Genomic DNA, 24,166 nt, shown 5'->3' with positions numbered 1-24,166 from the left:
GCCACCTTTTCATTAAACAATTCATGAGTGAGAAGCCAAATTCAATTAAAGGGCACTCCGAGGCTCTTGAACTTTGATAAACACAACGAGGTTATTTAAACGTTTTGCTTTGTTTAGAATACTCTGTTCTCAAATACAATTTAACTAGTGTACCGAAACGGAACACACTTTCTTAAAATGTTGACTTGTCGAGTGGCTAGCCTAAGGTAGAGATCTAATTTTCTCTTGTCTTTCTAAACACAGTGCCTTTGCAGGAATTGGAAGGTCAGGACCTATTTACCACTTATTTTTACATTTATGACACCCTGATAGAATTCTTCTTTTTGTGATGTGTTATCTTGCTCCAGCTAAATCATTTATTATTAATATTATTATTATTATATTTATTGTTATTAGGAGCAGTGGAACAACGAATTTAGCGAGTGCAAGAGGCTGCTGCTGTTTGTGTTCTGTTACAATTAGGCTCTATTTTCTTAGCACAAAATGCTTCCTCGGGCCCACGTGAGGGTGCATTTCGCAGGAAGAAAGCAGCTCTAAATGCTGGCTTACGCTTCTTATATAATTCCATGTCATTTTGCTACAATTACGCGTACTTACGCTATAGCAAATTACGCAAGTTACTCCCAACCCTAATTATTATTCTGTAGATCTGCTCTAGTTAAACAAAGCTAATAATGCCTAGCATTGTAGCAGTGAATGTGACTATTACACTAAAGTGAAGCTTCACAAAAATAAAAAATCTGCATTTGTGATGTAAGGAAGAAGGCCTACACCAAAGATCTATGTTAAATGTTAAGGGTAGGATGCTTTAATCCTTTCATTAGGCTTTCTTCCTTACATCAGAAATGCTGATTTTAGATTTTTTTAAGCCGTCCGTGGCCGGGAGCTTCAAAGGTCTTGCCGGTTTTGTAATGCGACCTCAGCCTTTAATGTTAGAGGGAGCAGGCACCTTTCCTGTCCTCACCCCCTTTGTGCCAGGAGGACAGGTGGGAAAACTTAAAAAGACTAGGTGTGCCCCCTTTGCCAACTCCACCCCTCAGGTGCTGGAGGCAAATTGAAGTACTCTTTTCAGTTCCCCTATCTTGAAGGTGGTGGGACTTAGCCAATCAGGGTTAGATCTATGCCCCCCCGCCCACAGCAGGTGGACATAATAGAGGATGTAGACACCCCAGGTAAGGGTTCCATTGGCCACTATTGTCACTCCCTTGTAACACGCCTAAATCTAGTATTTACGTGGCAACCCCAGATCCTGAACTTCAGATCCTGATGACCTAAGGAGAGCCGGACACTACAGAGTCGCACCAGCAGAGAAGACTACAGACACCCAGTGACTTGGCCACAGCCCTACTGGCCTGTCTGCAGACCACGACAATCCTGCGCCAAAAGACGACCCGCCCTGCAGCCCAGCAACCTCAAAAGCCTTGGGAGGACTGCCTGCCTTCAACAAAGATCAAGATTTCCAAAAACAGCGGACCTGTTCACCAAGCAACCATCTTCAGTGTAAAGACTATGTGACCTGAAGAACTGCGAAGCCTGTTCCCGATTCCACCTCTGCACCCGAAGCCTCTGGCCTGATTCCAAGTGGTCCACCATTTCAAGCATGGTTCCCCAGGGCTCCAAAAGCCCAATCCCACCTTGGGCTGACCTCTCCTGGACTCCTCGACGTTGCCTGCATCCTCTGCACGGAGAACCCCGCAACCACGACCTGCTCTGGTAAACCGTTTCCGGCACCAAAAGGTACCTCTACACCCATCCGTCCTGGGCCTTGATGAAGAGGACAAAAGGTGCCAATATGTCCCAGAGCATCACAACTTACCTCTGCAGCTGTAAGTTACTTTTGACCAGACTCCTGGGTGAGCCTTCAGCCCTTTTTCAATTTGTCCGTTCTCGATCACCTTGTATTGGGCACCCAGCGCTGTGTTGGCACCCTGTGCAGCTGGTGGAGTTGTGTTGGTGCTGCTTTGGGCCCTGTCCATTGCTTGCTTGAACCCCTGGAGACTCAACCCCAAGCCGCTGCTACTCATCTGTAAGCAGCCTGTGAATGATTGCCCCAAAACCCCACTGATTTGTATTGGGTGCCCAACCTCGAACTTGCACCCTGCACCCAGCCGCCCCTGTGCCGCTGGTGGTGCACAGTTGGTGCCAAACTAAACCTTGCCAAATACTGACCTTAACTTCAGAAGACTGGTCTTGTAAGTCGATGTTATCCCTATGTATGTTGAATGTGTTCTTCCTTCCATAGGTGAACATTGCAAAGTCTGAAAATTGCATGTGTCCATTTTTTTAACTGAAAAGTATTGCTATTGAGAAAGGTATGTACCTATGATGAAGGTCTGTGGTTCTGCAAAATAAATATACCAAGATTGTTCATACAAATTAGTCTCTGGTTTATTCATTTAGTGTATGCCTCATTTATTGCCACTGTGTGTACAACAAATGCTTTACACTACCCTCTGATAAGCATAACTGCTTACCCACACTACCACAAAAAACAGCAGTAGTATTTTCTACTTTAGGCTCTGTAAAGCCTGTGGGGATCCACTGGACTCTCTTCACACTGTACCTCATTTTGGTATAATATATAGAGAGCCACCTTCCTACACTCACCATGAGAACGGTGATCCCTGCAGATCCTCCTGAGTGTAAAATATACAATGGCTTTTAGCCTTAATTGCTCTAAAACCTCTGAACTGATTTACACCATGTTGGATCTGTAAGCCTTAGGTGGTTTCCCCCCAAATTGTTTGCTTTACTCCTCCATTTTCACTGATCTAATTTTTGTTAGACTTAGATTTACTACTGCTAACCAGTGCAAGAGTGCATGTGTTCATTCTTTTAAACATAGTAAAATTGGCTTACACCCAATTGGCACATTTGCTTTACTTGTAAGTCCCTAGTCAAGTGGCACTACCTGTACCCAGGCCCTGTAAATTATATACTAGTGGGCCTACAGCCCTAATTGTGCCACCCATTTAAGCAACCTGTCAACCATTGCTCAGGCCTGCCATTGTAGCATGTGTGTGCAGTTTTAAACTGCCTTTTTGACCTATGCCAGGTCTAAACCTTCCTTTTTAATACATATAAGTCCCACTAGGGTAGGGCCTACACAGCCAAGAGGGCAGCATGCCGTGCATTTAAAAAGATGGACAAGTACTTTTACATTTTCCATATCCTGGTAGTGATATACCCTTAAATTGTTTTTTCACTACTGCAAGGCCTGCTTCTTCCATAGGATAGCATTGGGTTGCCTTAATACAATTAATAAGTGATAACTTGGGAACATGTCGAATGTCAAGTTTGGTGTAAAAAAATAGCAATTTAAAACCCTCTTTAATGGTAAAGTTGGATTTCAAGTCACATTTCTAAAAATGCCACTTTTGGAAAGTTGCCATTTTGTTGTCCCAACCATTTGATGTCCTGTAATCGCTGCCACATACTGTCCATGCTGTAGCTAGTCCTATCAAGGAGGGAGTCTATATGTGACCCCCTCTCACTTTCACCCTATATACTTTTTCATTAAGCTTCAAGACACAGGGACCATGGTCCTGAGTCCTAAAATGGCTGTCACAACATATTGCTTGTATTGTGGCCAGCCAATCAGGATTGACCTATCCCCTTTAAATTGAACAATCAGAGCACATCTGTACAGAAATGGTCAAGATATCACTAACTTTTATCTGGTGTGTTACCTCTTCATTCTCACCTAAAACACCTTCTTAAATGCTACTTTCTCGAAAACTATTAAATGAATTTCATCACATAATCAAAAGCACAGTTTCTGAGTAAAGTTTCAACTTTCTGCCAAATTTATTGTAATTCTGTTCAAGCATTTTTTCTGTAAAAGAGATCAAAGTTTCCTGTAGGAATAAAAATGTGAACTCAACGTTTTGAGATTGCCCCCCCCCTGTTTTTCTCGGCTCTCACATAACAGATCAGCTCCTGTAAATCCGTTTAGCCATTTTCATAAAATGTGCTTGTAAACCAGTGCTTAGGGTGGTTTTGAAAGGGTTAAAAGGCTAGATATATCTGGAGGTTGGTCTCTCAGGAGTCTCATGGGAGTCCAGCAGTACCAAAAAATGTAAAAAAGGGCCCTCTGATTGGCTAATGTTCTCCCTTTACCCATTTCGTTACTGTGGCAACAGGACTGGTCGCATGGTACAGTGCAATCTGATTGGTTGCCACAACCCAAAATGTTGCGGCTGTTATTACAGGAGACTGGAATTCGGTCCCCATGTCCCAGAAATGTAAAAAAAATCATGAAAGTATATGTGGACAGGGTAGGGACACCATGACCTTCTGTCATTTGGAGGGGGGCAGAGGGGCCCCCAACTTGGTGCCAGAGTGTAAAAAATGTTTAATTTTTTTGTGCTATGGGTATCACAGTACTTGCCACTCAAGCTTCACCCCCACTGTATTGCGGTACCATACAAACTTCTCCAGGAAATCTAGCATGGTTCTGCAGTACCATGGAGATGATGCTTGAACGGCAAGTATTGCAGGAGAACCATGGTATACCAACTTAAAAAAAAAAGTGACTTGGGTGTCAGCGGTGGAATGGAAGTCCATTGAGGGTTGGGGGCAGGGCCTGGCTGGAGAGTAACCCCTGGTTTGCATTGTCAAAAGCTGTATTCAGTGGGGGGAGAGGCTGGTAGCCCACTGCAGGGGCTGACTGCAGGGCCTGGCCTGAGGACAGAATCTGCAACTAATCCAAAACTGCACACAACTGAATACTGTTCACAGTTGTGATTGACCGGACACAGGGATTGGTCACAGGGCCTAACAGCATGGCCCCATTCCTCTTGGGTAGTGTAAAAAAAAGTTTCCTAAGGTTGCTGCCACCACTCAAACAACTTAAAAAAAGTTTTTCTTGTTAAATGCAGCCCTTTTTCTTTAACCACATCGCTGCTGTGGCTGTTTTTCCCCTGTGCTGCAAATTGCCATTTTGCTGGTGTCATGACGAGCTCAGCTCGTCATCAGCACAGCTCAACTGTGCCTCATGACGAGCTGAGCTCGCATGAGCATGGAAGGGGTTAAGGAACATGGGCTACATTTATGGTGGTCTGCTACAACCAGCAGACCATCATCCTTGTAATCAAATCGTAGTGAGTCGCAATTTGGAAAATTATTGTGTTAGGTCAGGTTGCAACCCACTATGATTCTGAATTGGTGTGCAGATAGAATATCCAGTTGGAAATGTCGAACTACAGAAATAAAGAGTCCTAAATATGGTGAGTCAGAAATATCGACAGCAAGAAAATTGATTTGAAGGTAAGAAATATTGTTTAAAAAAATATAGAACTCATTAATATTGTTTGAAAAAATATAGTTGTTTAAAATATCGATCTTTTAAATAGAGGTATGTATTTCAGTATATATTTTAAATGTATGTGATGTATTTCTTTTATATGAGAATTGTTTAAGTTAACAGTTTTATTTTAATTAATTGTAGCGTTTTTTAGTCCCTTAGCAGGTTGTGGGTTTATAGGGGAAAATGGTGGGAAGTAATAAATTGATGACTATTTTTTATTTATGAATATTTATTTAATTGAGAGTTTAATTGTGGGAAGTAATGTATTATTAATGAATGGACTGGAGTGGGAAATTTAATTGTTACCCCTCTGCAATCCAACACTTTCCCTACTGTTGCACTGATTGGAGTGGGAATAGTACATTTTATCCTGCGACTATCCAACACTTTCCCTACTGTTGCACTCACTTGAGTGGGCATAGTCATTTTTACATCTCCGCTATCCAACACTTTTCCTATTGTTGCACTCACTGGAGTGGAATTAACAAATTTTTACCCCTCCGTTATCCAACACTTTCCCTACTGTTGTACTCACTGGAGTGGGAATAGTAATATTTACCCATCGGCTATCCAATACTTTCTCTACCGTTGCACTGACTGGAGTGGGAAAATTAAGTTAAATGATTTTTAAATAGTTCAATGTTTTAATTTATAATAGAATGTTTTTTATTAGATTTTATGTTATTGGTATATATATTTTTTTGTGTCAAATTTTTATATAATTTTAACATTTTAAAATGAATTTAAATTAATAGTTTATTATTTGCTTTGAAGTAAATATATATGTATATTAATTATTATGTATGTGTGTTTAACTTTTTTGATTACGTTTATTTGTTATATTTGTTCAAATGTATATTAAATCAAATGTGTTTTTTTAGTTCATTTTATTATGTAATATATTTAATATTTATTATTGTATTTGATATATACATAAGAAATTGATATTTTGTACAGCTATATTTGTGACCTCAATATTTTATTCGATATTTTTGTACTTAGCTGTTTAAATATAGGGAGTCGATATTTTTAGTTTCTATATTTTTACCTCAATCTTTTTTACTTCTATATTTTTGAGGTTGATGTTCTGTCAGTGATCCTTCAGAATTCTCTGAACGATCCAATTATTATATAGGTCAGTTCGCAAAATCATTTTCAATTCCCAAAATATCGGTACCCAATTTTTTGCATAAGGACATTTTGTACATCATGCCCCATGTGACTTAACATACCATACAACTAAGCAGTGAAAAGAATGTCAAGACATGACATGAAATAGCATGGCATGATATGATAATAGCAAAACAAGCACTTAATACTCGCTCAAACGTTTGACCAAATATCCGTCGGTGATACAATAAGGCAAATGTGTTCACTGTAGGAGAGCAAATGATGAGACATATTTAAAATTCTTCTGATCACCCCTCAAGGTTGTGCAATACTAGCTAAATCATACAGTACTACATGCACTTATTGTTCAACTCACTCAAGTAATGACATTGGATATTAACAAAAAGGTTGGTAGCATAGTTGTTTACTAAGACCTTTAGCATTCCATTTGAACTGATCCTGTCTGTGCTTTGGAAACTAAGGTATATGTAGGTGAAATACCAATGTGCACCCCTGTGACCTTGCAGCCATTCCACCAAAGTAAAAAGAAGGTGAACAACATACTTGTGGTAGTATGTCATCTTGAGTATCTGTGAAGAAGAATCCCAGTAGGTCATGTATTGTGTCATAGTGAACCCCTAAGGTGGACTGAATGAAAGAGAGTGACATTTGGAAGTGAGCCTTGGCTGTGGTATATCTACATTGTTCCTGTGCCTCATATTAAATGACTTACAATCCTCTCTTGGTGTCACAAGTGGTCTCTTCTGATTTGGTGATGAGGACCAACGTAGATGAGGCACAGTTAATAGATCACCAAAGAACTACTGGAAGCACACCTTGCACTCGACCCACCGACCAGCCCCACCGACCCAGAGGAAGGGGCCCACTCCCTCAGACTCTGGATGGTTCCACACCCTCCGTATGCTCCGCAAGATCTACAGATGGATCCCAACTAACACGCGGAAAACAGTCACCCACACCCTCATCAGCAGCCGACTCGACTATGGAAACGCCCTCTACGCCGGAGCCCCGTCCAAACTCATCAGCAGACTCCAAAGAATCCAGAACACCTTCGCACGCCTGGTCCTAGACGTCCCACGCAGAGACCACATCACCCCGCACCTGAGAGACCTGCACTGGCTCCCGGTCGACAAAAGAATCACTTTCAAACTCATGATCCACGCACATGGGCACTCCACAAGACCGATTCAGAAAAGGGGGTGGTGATGAACAGAGTGTCTGAATTAAGCAGACCACTCTTACCCAGTCCAAAGATCAGGGCTTGATCCATCACCGTTATTTATCTCACTACACCATCCCAGCTCAGAACCTGGCTATATGCAAATCAGTCTGTCCCTGGCCCAATGCATCATGAGAACAGGGCAGACTAAACTACCAAGCCAATTCTTCACCAGAAAGGAGACAAGCTACCGGGGACCGGTTTCTGGCATTTCAGCCGTCTTCGGCCCGGCTTGCTTGAATCCTGATGGTGCAGTGAGAAAGGGACTCATGTCTGAGTATACCCTGCCACACCTATAGTGGCCAAAAACGATTCAGAAAAGGGGGTGGTGATGAACAGAGTGTCTGAATTAAGCAGACCACTCTTATCCAGTCCAAAGATCAGGGCTTGATCCATCACCGTTATTTATCTCACTACACCATCCCAGCTCAGAACCTGGCTATATGCAAATCAGTCTGTCCCTGGCCCAGTGCATCATGGGAACAGGGCAGACTAAACTACCAAGCCAATTCTTCACCAGAAAGGAGACAAGCTACCGGGGACCGGTTTCTGGCATTTCAGCCGTCTTCGGCCGGCTTGCTTGAATCCTGATGGTGCAGTGAGAAAGGGACTCATGTCTGAGTATACCCTGCCACACCTATAGTGGCCAAAAACGATTCAGAAAAGGGGGTGGTGATGAACAGAGTGTCTGAATTAAGCAGACCACTCTTACCCAGTCCAAAGATCAGGGCTTGATCCATCACCGTTATTTATCTCACTACACCATCCCAGCTCAGAACCTGGCTATATGCAAATCAGTCTGTCCCTGGCCCAGTGCATCATGGGAACAGGGCAGACTAAACTACCAAGCCAATTCTTCACCAGAAAGGAGACAAGCTACCGGGGACCGGTTTCTGGCATTTCAGCCGTCTTCGGCCCGGCTTGCTTGAATCCTGATGGTGCAGTGAGAAAGGGACTCATGTCTGAGTATACCCTGCCACACCTATAGTGGCCAAAAACGATTCAGAAAAGGGGGTGGTGATGAACAGAGTGTCTGAATTAAGCAGACCACTCTTACCCAGTCCAAAGATCAGGGCTTGATCCATCACCATTATTTATCTCACTACACCATCCCAGCTCAGAACCTGGCTATATGCAAATCAGTCTGTCCCTGGCCCAGTGCATCATGGGAACAGGGCAGACGAAACTACCAAGCCAATTCTTCACCAGAAAGGAGACAAGCTACCGGGAACCGGTTTCTGGCATTTCAGCCGTCTTCGGCCGGCTTGCTTGAATCCTGATGGTGCAGTGAGAAAGGGACTCATGTCTGAGTATACCCTGCCACACCTATAGTGGCCAAAAACGATTCAGAAAAGGGGGTGGTGATGAACAGAGTGTCTGAATTAAGCAGACCACTCTTACACAGTCCAAAGATCAGGGCTTGATCCATCACCGTTATTTATCTCACTACACCATCCCAGCTCAGAACCTGGCTATATAACCAAATCAGTCTGTCCCTGGCCCAGTGCAGCATGGGAACAGGGCAGACTAAACTACCAAGCCAATTCTTCACCAGAAAGGAGACAAGCTACCGGGGACCGGTTTCTGGCATTTCAGCCGTCTTCGGCCCGGCTTGCTTGAATCCTGATGGTGCAGTGAGAAAGGGACTCATGTCTGAGTATACCCTGCCACACCTATAGTGGCCAAAAACGATTCAGAAAAGGGGGTGGTGATGAACAGAGTGTCTGAATTAAGCAGACCACTCTTACCCAGTCCAAAGATCAGGGCTTGATCCATCACCGTTATTTATCTCACTACACCATCCCAGCTCAGAACCTGGCTATATGCAAATCAGTCTGTCCCTGGCCCAGTGCATCATGGGAACAGGGCAGACTAAACTACCAAGCCAATTCTTCACCAGAAAGGAGACAAGCTACCGGGGACCGGTTTCTGGCATTTCAGCCGTCTTCGGCCCGGCTTGCTTCAATCCTGATGGTGCAGTGAGAAAGGGACTCATGTCTGAGTATACCCTGCCACACCTATAGTGGCCAAAAACGATTCAGAAAAGGGGGTGTTGATGAACAGAGTGTCTGAATTAAGCAGACCACTCTTACCCAGTCCAAAGATCAGGGCTTGATCCATCACCGTTATTTATCTCACTACACCATCCCAGCTCAGAAACTGGCTATATGCAAATCAGTCTGTCTCTGGCCCAGTGCATCATGGGAACAGGGCAGACTAAACTACCAAGCCAATTCTTCACCAGAAAGGAGACAAGCTACCGGGGACCGGTTTCTGGCATTTCAGCCGTCTTCGGCCCGGCTTGCTTCAATCCTGATGGTGCAGTGAGAAAGGGACTCATGTCTGAGTATACCCTGCCACACCTATAGTGGCCAAAAACGATTCAGAAAAGGGGGTGGTGATGAACAGAGTGTCTTAATTAAGCAGACCACTCTTACCCAGTCCAAAGATCAGGGCTTGATCCATCACCGTTATTTATCTCACTACACCATCCCAGCTCAGAACCTGGCTATATGCAAATCAGTCTGTCCCTGGCCCAGTGCATCATGGGAACAGGGCAGACTAAACTACCAAGCCAATTCTTCACCAGAAAGGAGACAAGCTACCGGGGACCGGTTTCTGGCATTTCAGCCGTCTTCGGCCCGGCTTGCTTGAATCCTGATGGTGCAGTGAGAAAGGGACTCATGTCTGAGTATACCCTGCCACACCTATAGTGGCCAAAAACGATTCAGAAAAGGGGGTGGTGATGAACAGAGTGTCTGAATTAAGCAGACCACTCTTACCCAGTCCAAAGATCAGGGCTTGATCCATCACCATTATTTATCTCACTACACCATCCCAGCTCAGAACCTGGCTATATGCAAATCAGTCTGTCCCTGGCCCAGTGCATCATGGGAACAGGGCAGACAAAACTACCAAGCCAATTCTTCACCAGAAAGGAGACAAGCTACCGGGAACCGGTTTCTGGCATTTCAGCCATCTTCGGCCGGCTTGCTTGAATCCTGATGGTGCAGTGAGAAAGGAACTCATGTCTGAGTATACCCTGCCACACCTATAGTGGCCAAAAACGATTCAGAAAAGGGGGTGGTGATGAACAGAGTGTCTGAATTAAGCAGACCACTCTTACAAAGTCCAAAGATCAGGGCATGATCCATCACCGTTATTTATCTCACTACACCATCCCAGCTCAGAACCTGGCTATATAACCAAATCAGTCTGTCCCTGGCCCAGTGCATCATGGGAACAGGGCAGACTAAACTACCAAGCCAATTCTTCACCAGAAAGGAGACAAGCTACCGGGGACCGGTTTCTGGCATTTCAGCCGTCTTCGGCCGGCTTGCTTGAATCCTGATGGTGCAGTGAGAAAGGGACTCATGTCTGAGTATACCCTGCCACACCTATAGTGGCCAAAAACGATTCAGAAAAGGGGGTGGTGATGAACAGAGTCTCTGAATTAAGCAGACCACTCTTACCCAGTCCAAAGATCAGGGCTTGATCCATCACCGTTATTTATCTCACTACACCATCCCAGCTCAGAACCTGGCTATATGCAAATCAGTCTGTCCCTGGCCCAGTGCATCATGGGAACAGGGCAGACTAAACGACCAAGCCAATTCTTCACCAGAAAGGAGACAAGCTACCGGGGACCGGTTTCTGGCATTTCAGCCGTCTTCGGCCCGGCTTGCTTCAATCCTGATGGTGCAGTGAGAAAGGGACTCATGTCTGAGTATACCCTGCCACACCTATAGTGGCCAAAAACGATTCAGAAAAGGGGGTGGTGATGAACAGAGTGTCTGAATTAAGCAGACCACTCTTACCCAGTCCAAAGATCAGGGCTTGATCCATCACCGTTATTTATCTCACTACACCATCCCAGCTCAGAACCTGGCTATATGCAAATCAGTCTGTCTCTGGCCCAGTGCATCATGGGAACAGGGCAGACTAAACTACCAAGCCAATTCTTCACCAGAAAGGAGACAAGCTACCGGGGACCGGTTTCTGGCATTTCAGCCGTCTTCGGCCCGGCTTGCTTTAATCCTGATGGTGCAGTGAGAAAGGGACTCATGTCTGAGTATACCCTGCCACACCTATAGTGGCCAAAAACGATTCAGAAAAGGGGGTGGTGATGAACAGAGTGTCTGAATTAAGCAGACCACTCTTACCCAGTCCAAAGATCAGGGCTTGATCCATCACCATTATTTATCTCACTACACCATCCCAGCTCAGAACCTGGCTATATGCAAATCAGTCTGTCCCTGGCCCAGTGCATCATGGGAACAGGGCAGACGAAACTACCAAGCCAATTCTTCACCAGAAAGGAGACAAGCTACCGGGAACCGGTTTCTGGCATTTCAGCCGTCTTCGGCCGGCTTCCTTGAATCCTGATGGTGCAGTGAGAAAGGGACTCATGTCTGAGTATACCCTGCCACACCTATAGTGGCCAAAAACGATTCAGAAAAGGGGGTGGTGATGAACAGAGTGTCTGAATTAAGCAGACCACTCTTACACAGTCCAAAGATCAGGGCTTGATCCATCACCGTTATTTATCTCACTACACCATCCCAGCTCAGAACCTGGCTATATGCAAATCAGTCTGTCCCTGGCCCAGTGCATCATGAGAACAGGGCAGACTAAACTACCAAGCCAATTTTTCACCAGAAATGAGACAAGCTACCGGGGACCGGTTTCTGGCATTTCAGCCGTCTTCGGCCGGCTTGCTTGAATCCTGATGGTGCAGTGAGAAAGGGACTCATGTCTGAGTATACCCTGCCACACCTATAGTGGCCAAAAACGATTCAGAAAAGGGGGTGGTGATGAACAGAGTGTCTGAATTAAGCAGACCACTCTTACCCAGTCCAAAGATCAGGGCTTGATCCATCACCGTTATTTATCTCACTACACCATCCCAGCTCAGAACCTGGCTATATAACCAAATCAGTCTGTCCCTGGCCCAGTGCATCATGGGAACAGGGCAGACTAAACTACCAAGCCAATTCTTCACCAGAAAGGAGACAAGCTACCGGGGACCGGTTTCTGGCATTTCAGCCGTCTTCGGCCGGCTTGCTTGAATCCTGATGGTGCAGTGAGAAAGGGACTCATGTCTGAGTATACCCTGCCACACCTATAGTGGCCAAAAACGATTCAGAAAAGGGGGTGGTGATGAACAGAGTGTCTGAATTAAGCAGACCACTCTTACCCAGTCCAAAGATCAGGGCTTGATCCATCACCGTTATTTATCTCACTACACCATCCCAGCTCAGAACCTGGCTATATGCAAATCAGTCTGTCCCTGGCCCAGTGCATCATGGGAACAGGGAAGACTAAACTACCAAGCCAATTCTTCACCAGAAAGGAGACAAGCTACCGGGGACCGGTTTCTGGCATTTCAGCCGTCTTTGGCCCGGCTTGCTTCAATCCTGATGGTGCAGTGAGAAAGGGACTCATGTCTGAGTTTACCCTGCCACACCTATAGTGGCCAAAAACGATTCAGAAAAGGGGGTGGTGATGAACAGAGTGTCTGAATTAAGCAGACCACTCTTACCCAGTCCAAAGATCAGGGCTTGATCCATCACCGTTATTTATCTCACTACACCATCCCAGCTCAGAACCTGGCTATATGCAAATCAGTCTGTCCCTGGCCCAGTGCATCATGGGAACAGGGAAGACTAAACTACCAAGCCAATTCTTCACCAGAAAGGAGACAAGCTACCGGGGACCGGTTTCTGGCATTTCAGCCGTCTTTGGCCCGGCTTGCTTGAATCCTGATGGTGCAGTGAGAAAGGGACTCATGTCTGAGTATACCCTGCCACACCTATAGTGGCCAAAAACGATTCAGAAAAGGGGGTGGTGATGAACAGAGTGTCTGAATTAAGCAGACCACTCTTACCCAGTCCAAAGATCAGGGCTTGATCCATCACCATTATTTATCTCACTACACCATCCCAGCTCAGAACCTGGCTATATGCAAATCAGTCTGTCCCTGGCCCAGTGCATCATGGGAACAGGGCAGACAAAACTACCAAGCCAATTCTTCACCAGAAAGGAGACAAGCTACCGGGGACCGGTTTCTGGCATTTCAGCCGTCTTCGGCTCGGCTTGCTTGAATCCTGATGGTGCAGTGAGAAAGGGACTCATGTCTGAGTATACCCTGCCACACCTATAGTGGCCAAAAACGATTCAGAAAAGGGGGTGGTGATGAACAGAGTGTCTGAATTAAGCAGACCACTCTTACCCAGTCCAAAGATCAGGGCTTGATCCATCACCGTTATTTATCTCACTACACCATCCCAGCTCAGAACCTGGCTATATGCAAATCAGTCTGTCCCTGGCCCAGTGCATCATGGGAACAGGGCAGACGAAACTACCAAGCCAATTCTTCACCAGAAAGGAGACAAGCTACCGGGGACCGGTTTCTGGCATTTCAGCCGTCTTCGGCCGGCTTGCTTGAATCCTGATGGTGCAGTGAGAAAGGGACTCATGTCTGAGTATACCCTGCCACACCTATAGTGGCCAAAAACGATTCAGAAAAGGGGGTGGTGATGAACAGAGTGTCTGAATTAAGCAGACCACTCTTACACAGTCCAAAGATCAGGGCTTGATCCATCACCGTTATTTATCTCACTACACCATCCCAGCTCAGAACCTGGCTATATGCAAATCAGTCTGTCCCTGGCCCAGTGCATCATGGGAACAGGGCAGACTAAACTACCGAGCCAATTTTTCACCAGAAATGAGACAAGCTACCGGGGACCGGTTTCTGGCATTTCAGCCGTCTTCGGCCCGGCTTGCTTGAATCCTGATGGTGCAGTGAGAAAGGGACTCATGTCTGAGTATACCCTGCCACACCTATAGTGGCCAAAAACGATTCAGAAAAGGGGTTGGTGATGAACAGAGTGTCTGAATTAAGCAGACCACTCTTACCCAGTCCAAAGATCAGGGCTTGATCCATCACCGTTATTTATCTCACTACACCATCCCAGCTCAGAACCTGGCTATATGCAAATCAGTCTGTCCCTGGCCCAGTGCATCATGGGAACAGGGCAGACTAAACTACCAAGCCAATTATTCACCAGAAAGGAGACAAGCTACCGGGGACCGATTTCTGGCATTTCAGCCGTCTTCGGCCGGCTTGCTTGAATCCTGATGGTGCAGTGAGAAAGGGACTCATGTCTGAGTATTCCCTGCCACACCTATAGTGGCCAAAAACGATTCAGAAAAGGGGGTGGTGATGAACAGAGTGTCTGAATTAAGCAGACCACTCTTACCCAGTCCAAAGATCAGGGCTTGATCCATCACCGTTATTTATCTCACTACACCATCCCAGCTCAGAACCTGGCTATATGCAAATCAGTCTGTCCCTGGCCCAGTGCATCATGGGAACAGGGCAGACTAAACTACCAAGCCAATTCTTCACCAGAAAGGAGACAAGCTACCAGGGACCGGTTTCTGGCATTTCAGCCGTCTTCGGCCCGGCTTGCTTGAATCCTGATGGTGCAGTGAGAAAGGGACTCATGTCTGAGTATACCCTGCCACACCTATAGTGGCCAAAAACGATTCAGAAAAGGGGGTGGTGATGAACAGAGTGTCTGAATTAAGCAGACCACTCTTTCCCAGTCCAAAGATCAGGGCTTGATCCATCACCGTTATTTATCTCACTACACCATCCCAGCTCAGAACCTGGCTATATGCAAATCAGTCTGTCTCTGGCCCAGTGCATCATGGGAACAGGGCAGACTAAACTACCAAGCCAATTCTTCACCAGAAAGGAGACAAGCTACCGGGGACCGGTTTCTGGCATTTCAGCCGTCTTCGGCCCGGCTTGCTTGAATCCTGATGGTGCAGTGAGAAAGGGACTCATGTCTGAGTATACCCTGCCACACCTATAGTGGCCAAAAACGATTCAGAAAAGGGGGTGGTGATGAACAGAGTGTCTGAATTAAGCAGACCACTTTTACCCAGTCCAAAGATCAGGGCTTGATCCATCACCGTTATTTATCTCACTACACCATCCCAGCTCAGAACCTGGCTATATGCAAATCAGTCTGTCTCTGGCCCAGTGCATCATGGGAACAGGGCAGACTAAACTACCAAGCCAATTCTTCACCAGAAAGGAGAGAAGCTACCGGGGACCGGTTTCTGGCATTTCAGCCGTCTTCGGCCCGGCTTGCTTGAATCCTGATGGTGCAGTGAGAAAGGGACTCATGTCTGAGTATACCCTGCCACACCTATAGTGGCCAAAAACGATTCAGAAAAGGGGGTGGTGATGAACAGAGTGTCTGAATTAAGCAGACCACTCTTACCCAGTCCAAAGATCAGGGCTTGATCCATCACCGTTATTTATCTCACTACACCATCCCAGCTCAGAACCTGGCTATATGCAAATCAGTCTGTCCCTGGCCCAGTGCATCATGGGAACAGGGCAGACTAAACTACCAAGCCGATTCTTCACCAGAAAGGAGACAAGCTACCGGGGACCGGTTTCTGACATTTCAGCCGTCTTCGGCCCGGCTTGCTTGAATCCTGATGGTGCAGTGAGAAAGGGACTCATGTCTGAGTATACCCTGCCACAACTATAGTGGCCAAAAACGATTCAGAAAAGGGGGTGGTGATGAACAGAGTGTCTGAATTAAGCAGACCACTCTTACCCAGTCCAAAGATCAGGGCTTGATCCATCACCATTATTTATCTCACTACACCATCCCAGCTCAGAACCTGGCTATATGCAAATCAGTCTGTCCCTGGCCCAGTGCATCATGGGAACAGGGCAGACTAAACTACCAAGCCCATTCTTCACCAGAAAGGAGACAAGCTACCGGGGACCGGTTTCTGGCATTTCAGCCGTCTTCGGCCCGGCTTGCTTGAATCCTGATGGTGCATTGAGAAAGGGACTCATGTCTGAGTATACCCTGCCACACCTATAGTGGCCAAAAACGATTCAGAAAAGGGGGTGGTGATAAACAGAGTGTCTGAATTAAGCAGACCACTCTTACACAGACCAAAGATCAGGGCTTGATCCATCACCATTATTTATCTCACTACACCATCCCAGCTCAGAACCTGGCTATATGCAAATCAGTCTGTCCCTGGCCCAGTGCATCATGGGAACAGGGCAGACTAAACTACCAAGCCCATTCTTCACCAGAAAGAAGACAAGCTACCGGGGACCGGTTTCTAGCATTTCAGCCGTCTTCGGCCCGGCTTGCTTGAATCCTGATGGTGCAGTGAGAAAGGGACTCATGTCTGAGGATACCCTGCCACACCTATAGTGGCCAAAAACGATTCAGAAAAGGGGGTGGTGATGAACAGAGTGTCTGAATTAAGCAGACCACTCTTACCCAGTCCAAAGATCAGGGCTTGATCCATCACCGTTATTTGTCTCACTACACCATCCCAGCTCAGAACCTGGCTATATGCAAATCAGTCTGTCCCTGGCCCAGTGCATCATGGGAACAGGGCAGACGAAACTACCAAGCCAATTCTTCACCAGAAAGGAGACAAGCTACTGGGGACCGGTTTCTGGCATTTCAGCCGTCTTCGGCCGGCTTGCTTGAATCCTGATGGTGCAGTGAGAAAGGGACTCATGTCTGAGTATACCCTGCCACACCTATAGTGGCCAAAAACGATTCAGAAAAGGGGGTGGTGATGAACAGAGTGTCTGAATTAAGCAGACCACTCTTACACAGTCCAAAGATCAGGGCTTGATCCATCACCGTTATTTATCTCCCTACACCATCCCAGCTCAGAACCTGGCTATATGCAAATCAGTCTGTCCCTGGCCCAGTGCATCATGGGAACAGGGCAGACTAAACTACCAAGCCAATTTTTCACCAGAAATGAGACAAGCTACCGGGGACCGGTTTCTGGCATTTCAGCCGTCTTCGGCCCGGCTTGCTTGAATCCTGATGGTGCAGTGAGAAAGGGACTCATGTCTGAGTATACCCTGCCACACCTATAGTGGCCAAAAACGATTCAGAAAAGGGGGTGGTGATGAACAGAGTGTCTGAATTAAGCAGACCACTCTTACCCAGTCCAAAGATCAGGGCTTGATCCATCACCGTTATTTATCTCACTACACCATCCCAGCTCAGAACCTGGCTATATGCAAATCAGTCTGTCCCTGGCCCAGTGCATCATGGGAACAGAGAAGACTAAACTACCAAGCCAATTCTTCACCAGAAAGGAGACAAGCTACCGGGGACCGGTTTCTGGCATTTCAGCCGTCTTTGGCCCGGCTTGCTTCAATCCTGATGGTGCAGTGAGAAAGGGACTCATGTCTGAGTTTACCCTGCCACACCTATAGTGGCCAAAAACGATTCAGAAAAGGGGGTGGTGATGAACAGAGTGTCTGAATTAAGCAGACCACTCTTACCCAGTCCAAAGATCAGGGCTTGATCCATCACCGTTATTTATCTCACTACACCATCCCAGCTCAGAACCTGGCTATATGCAAATCAGTCTGTCTCTGGCCCAGTGCATCATGGGAACAGGGCAGACTAAACTACCAAGCCAATTCTTCACCAGAAAGGAGACAAGCTACCGGGGACCGGTTTCTGGCATTTCAGCCGTCTTCGGCCCGGCTTGCTTCAATCCTGATGGTGCAGTGAGAAAGGGACTCATGTCTGAGTATACCCTGCCACACCTATAGTGGCCAAAAACGATTCAGAAAAGGGGGTGGTGATGAACAGAGTGTCTTAATTAAGCAGACCACTCTTACCCAGTCCAAAGATCAGGACTTGATCCATCACCGTTATTTATCTCACTACACCATCCCAGCTCAGAACCTGGCTATATGCAAATCAGTCTGTCCCTGGCCCAGTGCATCATGGGAACAGGGCAGACTAAACTACCAAGCCAATTCTTCACCAGAAAGGAGACAAGCTACCGGGGACCGGTTTCTGGCATTTCAGCCGTCTTCGGCTCGGCTTGCTTGAATCCTGATGGTGCAGTGAGAAAGGGACTCATGTCTGAGTATACCCTGCCACACCTATAGTGGCCAAAAACGATTCAGAAAAGGGGGTGGTGATGAACAGAGTGTCTGAATTAAGCAGACCACTCTTACCCAGTCCAAAGATCAGGGCTTGATCCATCACCGTTATTTATCTCACTACACCATCCCAGCTCAGAACCTGGCTATATGCAAATCAGTCTGTCCCTGGCCCAGTGCATCATGGGAACAGGGCAGACGAAACTACCAAGCCAATTCTTCACCAGAAAGGAGACAAGCTACCGGGGACCGGTTTCTGGCATTTCAGCCGTCTTCGGCCGGCTTGCTTGAATCCTGATGGTGCAGTGAGAAAGGGACTCATGTCTGAGTATACCCTGCCACACCTATAGTGGCCAAAAACGATTCAGAAAAGGGGGTGGTGATGAACAGAGTGTCTGAATTAAGCAGACCACTCTTACACCGTCCAAAGATCAGGGCTTGATCCATCACCGTTATTTATCTCACTACACCATCCCAGCTCAGAACCTGGCTATATGCAAATCAGTCTGTCCCTGGCCCAGTGCATCATGGGAACAGGGCAGACTAAACTACCAAGCCAATTTTTCACCAGAAATGAGACAAGCTACCGGGGACCGGTTTCTGGCATTTCAGCCGTCTTCGGCCCAGCTTGCTTGAATCCTGATGGTGCAGTGAGAAAGGGACTCATGTCTGAGTATACCCTGCCACACCTATAGTGGCCAAAAACGATTCAGAAAAGGGGTTGGTGATGAACAGAGTGTCTGAATTAAGCAGACCACTCTTACCCAGTCCAAAGATCAGGGCTTGATCCATCACCGTTATTTATCTCACTACACCATCCCAGCTCAGAACCTGGCTATATGCAAATCAGTCTGTCCCTGGCCCAGTGCATCATGGGAACAGGGCAGACTAAACTACCAAGCCAATTATTCACCAGAAAGGAGACAAGCTACCGGGGACCGATTTCTGGCATTTCAGCCGTCTTCGGCCGGCTTGCTTGAATCCTGATGGTGCAGTGAGAAAGGGACTCATGTCTGAGTATTCCCTGCCACACCTATAGTGGCCAAAAACGATTCAGAAAAGGGGGTGGTGATGAACAGAGTGTCTGAATTAAGCAGACCACTCTTACCCAGTCCAAAGATCAGGGCTTGATCCATCACCGTTATTTATCTCACTACACCATCCCAGCTCAGAACCTGGCTATATGCAAATCAGTCTGTCCCTGGCCCAGTGCATCATGGGAACAGGGCAGACTAAACTACCAAGCCAATTCTTCACCAGAAAGGAGACAAGCTACCGGGGACCGGTTTCTGGCATTTCAGCCGTCTTCGGCCCGGCTTGCTTGAATCCTGATGGTGCAGTGAGAAAGGGACTCATGTCTGAGTATACCCTGCCACACCTATAGTGGCCAAAAACGATTCAGAAAAGGGGGTGGTGATGAACAGAGTGTCTGAATTAAGCAGACCACTCTTACCCAGTCCAAAGATCAGGGCTTGCTCCATCACCGTTATTTATCTCACTACACCATCCCAGCTCAGAACCTGGCTATATGCAAATCAGTCTGTCTCTGGCCCAGTGCATCATGGGAACAGGGCAGACTAAACTACCAAGCCAATTCTTCACCAGAAAGGAGAGAAGCTACCGGGGACCGGTTTCTGGCATTTCAGCCGTCTTCGGCCCGGCTTGCTTGAATCCTGATGGTGCAGTGAGAAAGGGACTCATGTCTGAGTATACCCTGCCACACCTATAGTGGCCAAAAACGATTCAGAAAAGGGGGTGGTGATGAACAGAGTGTCTGAATTAAGCAGACCACTCTTACCCAGTCCAAAGATCAGGGCTTGATCCATCACCGTTATTTATCTCACTACACCATCCCAGCTCAGAACCTGGCTATATGCAAATCAGTCTGTCCCTGGCCCAGTGCATCATGGGAACAGGGCAGACTAAACTACCAAGCCGATTCTTCACCAGAAAGGAGACAAGCTACCGGGGACCGGTTTCTGACATTTCAGCCGTCTTCGGCCCGGCTTGCTTGAATCCTGATGGTGCAGTGAGAAAGGGACTCATGTCTGAGTATACCCTGCCACACCTATAGTGGCCAAAAACGATTCAGAAAAGGGGGTGGTGATGAACAGAGTGTCTGAATTAAGCAGACCACTCTTACCCAGTCCAAAGATCAGGGCTTGATCCATCACCATTATTTATCTCACTACACCATCCCAGCTCAGAACCTGGCTATATGCAAATCAGTCTGTCCCTGGCCCAGTGCATCATGGGAACAGGGCAGACTAAACTACCAAGCCCATTCTTCACCAGAAAGGAGACAAGCTACCGGGGACCGGTTTCTGGCATTTCAGCCGTCTTCGGCCCGGCTTGCTTGAATCCTGATGGTGCATTGAGAAAGGGACTCATGTCTGAGTATACCCTGCCACACCTATAGTGGCCAAAAACGATTCAGAAAAGGGGGTGGTGATGAACAGAGTGTCTGAATTAAGCAGACCACTCTTACACAGACCAAAGATCAGGGCTTGATCCATCACCATTATTTATCTCACTACACCATCCCAGCTCAGAACCTGGCTATATGCAAATCAGTCTGTCCCTGGCCCAGTGCATCATGGGAACAGGGCAGACTAAACTACCAAGCCCATTCTTCACCAGAAAGGAGACAAGCTACCGGGGACCGGTTTCTGGCATTTCAGCCGTCTTCGGCCCGGCTTGCTTGAATCCTGATGGTGCATTGAGAAAGGGACTCATGTCTGAGTATACCCTGCCACACCTATAGTGGCCAAAAACGATTCAGAAAAGGGGGTGGTGATGAACAGAGTGTCTGAATTAAGCAGACCACTCTTACCCAGTCCAAAGATCAGGGCTTGATCCATCACCGTTATTTGTCTCACTACACCATCCCAGCTCAGAACCTGGCTATATGCAAATCAGTCTGTCCCTGGCCCAGTGCATCATGGGAACAGGGCAGACGAAACTACCAAGCCAATTCTTCACCAGAAAGGAGACAAGCTACCGGGGACCGGTTTCTGGCATTTCAGCTGTCTTCGGCCGGCTTGCTTGAATCCTGATGGTGCAGTGAGAAAGGGACTCATGTCTGAGTATACCCTGCCACACCTATAGTGGCCAAAAACGATTCAGAAAAGGGGGTGGTGATGAACAGAGTGTCTGAATTAAGCAGACCACTCTTACACAGTCCAAAGATCAGGGCTTGATCCATCACCGTTATTTATCTCACTACACCATCCCAGCTCAGAACCTGGCTATATGCAAATCAGTCTGTCCCTGGCCCAGTGCATCATGGGAACAGGGCAGACTAAACTACCAAGCCAATTTTTCACCAGAAAGGAGACAAGCTACCGGGGACCGGTTTCTGGCATTTCAGCCGTCTTCGGCCCGGCTTGCTTGAATCCTGATGGTGCAGTGAGAAAGGGACTCATGTCTGAGTATACCCTGCCACACCTAGAGTGGCCAAAAACGATTCAGAAAAGGGGGTGGTGATGAACAGAGTGTCTGAATTAAGCAGACCACTCTTACCCAGTCCAAAGATCAGGGCTTGATCCATCACCGTTATTTATCTCACTACACCATCCCAGCTCAGAACCTGGCTATATGCAAATCAGTCTGTCCCTGGCCCAGTGCATCATGGGAACAGGGCAGACTAAACTACCAAGCCAATTTTTCACCAGAAAGGAGACAAGCTACCGGGGACCGGTTTCTGGCATTTCAGCCGTCTTCGGCCCGGCTTGCTTGAATCCTGATGGTGCAGTGAGAAAGGGACTCATGTCTGAGTATACCCTGCCACACCTAGAGTGGCCAAAAACGATTCAGAAAAGGGGGTGGTGATGAACAGAGTGTCTGAATTAAGCAGACCACTCTTACCCAGTCCAAAGATCAGGGCTTGATCCATCACCGTTATTTATCTCACTACACCATCCCAGCTCAGAACCTGGCTATATGCAAATCAGTCTGTCCCTGGCCCAGTGCATCATGGGAACAGGGCAGACGAAACTACCAAGCCAATTCTTCACCAGAAAGGAGACAAGCTACCGGGGACCGGTTTCTGGCATTTCAGCCGTCTTCGGCCGGCTTGCTTGAATCCTGATGGTGCAGTGAGAAAGGGACTCATGTCTGAGTATACCCTGCCACACCTATAGTGGCCAAAAACGATTCAGAAAAGGGGGTGGTGATGAACAGAGTGTCTGAATTAAGCAGACCACTCTTACACAGTCCAAAGATCAGGGCTTGATCCATCACCGTTATTTATCTCACTACACCATCCCAGCTCAGAACCTGGCTATATGCAAATCAGTCTGTCCCTGGCCCAGTGCATCATGGGAACAGGGCAGACTAAACTACCAAGCCAATTTTTCACCAGAAAGGAGACAAGCTACCGGGGACCGGTTTCTGGCATTTCAGCCGTCTTCGGCCCGGCTTGCTTGAATCCTGATGGTGCAGTGAGAAAGGGACTCATGTCTGAGTATACCCTGCCACACCTATAGTGGCCAAAAACGATTCAGAAAAGGGGGTGGTGATGAACAGAGTGTCTGAATTAAGCAGACCACTCTTACCCAGTCCAAAGATCAGGGCTTGATCCATCACCGTTATTTATCTCACTACACCATTCCAGCTCAGAACCTGGCTATATGCAAATCAGTCTGTCCCTGGCCCAGTGCATCATGGGAACAGGGCAGACTAAACTACCAAGCCAATTCTTCACCAGAAAGGAGACAAGCTACCGGGGACCGGTTTCTGGCATTTCAGCCGTCTTCGGCCCGGCTTGCTTGAATCCTGATGGTGCAGTGAGAAAGGGACTCATGTCTGAGTATACCCTGCCACACCTATAGTGGCCAAAAACGATTCAGAAAAGGGGGTGGTGATGAACAGAGTGTCTGAATTAAGCAGACCACTCTTACACAGTCCAAAGTTCAGGGCTTGGTCCATCACCATTATTTATCTCACTACACCAAAACCTTAATGTCCTCCTTGGTACTATCCAAGGTGGATTACTGCAATGGCCTTCTGCTCAATGCACAGGAACAAGTGGTGAACAAGCTACAGCTTGTCCAAAATGCCGCTGCAAGGATCCTCATGGGGATTCCAAAATATGCCTCTATCTCTCCCACAATTCGAGAGCTTCACTGGCTGCCCATAAGAAGCATGATAAAGTTTAAGGCCATGTGTATCACTTACAAGGCGCTGAAAAATAATGGGCCTGACTTCTTTAAAAACGCTTTTAAAATCTACAAACCCAGCCGAACACTGCGGTCATCTACGGCCCAACAGCTCCAAATCCCCCCAACAAAAAAGGTGACATGGGGAGACAGACGTTTTGTAGTGGCTGCATCCAAATTATGGAACCAGGTTCCCTCTCAGATTAAGGAACACACTTCGCTGTTTTCCTTTCGAAAACATCTTAAAACCTGGCTCTTTAACCAGTAACATCTTATAACCCTCGCAATCTGAAATATGCTAATATTAGCGCCGAGACGCCGTAAGGCATTTGCGCGCTTTAGAAATTTTAAAAATAAATAAATAA

This window comes from Lissotriton vulgaris, chromosome 11, assembly GCF_964263255.1.
Source record: "Lissotriton vulgaris chromosome 11, aLisVul1.2, whole genome shotgun sequence".
Classification (NCBI taxonomy): Eukaryota; Metazoa; Chordata; class Amphibia; order Caudata; family Salamandridae; genus Lissotriton; species Lissotriton vulgaris.
The sequence above is the reverse complement of the archived record's forward strand: the minus strand, read 5'-3'. Positions refer to the sequence as shown.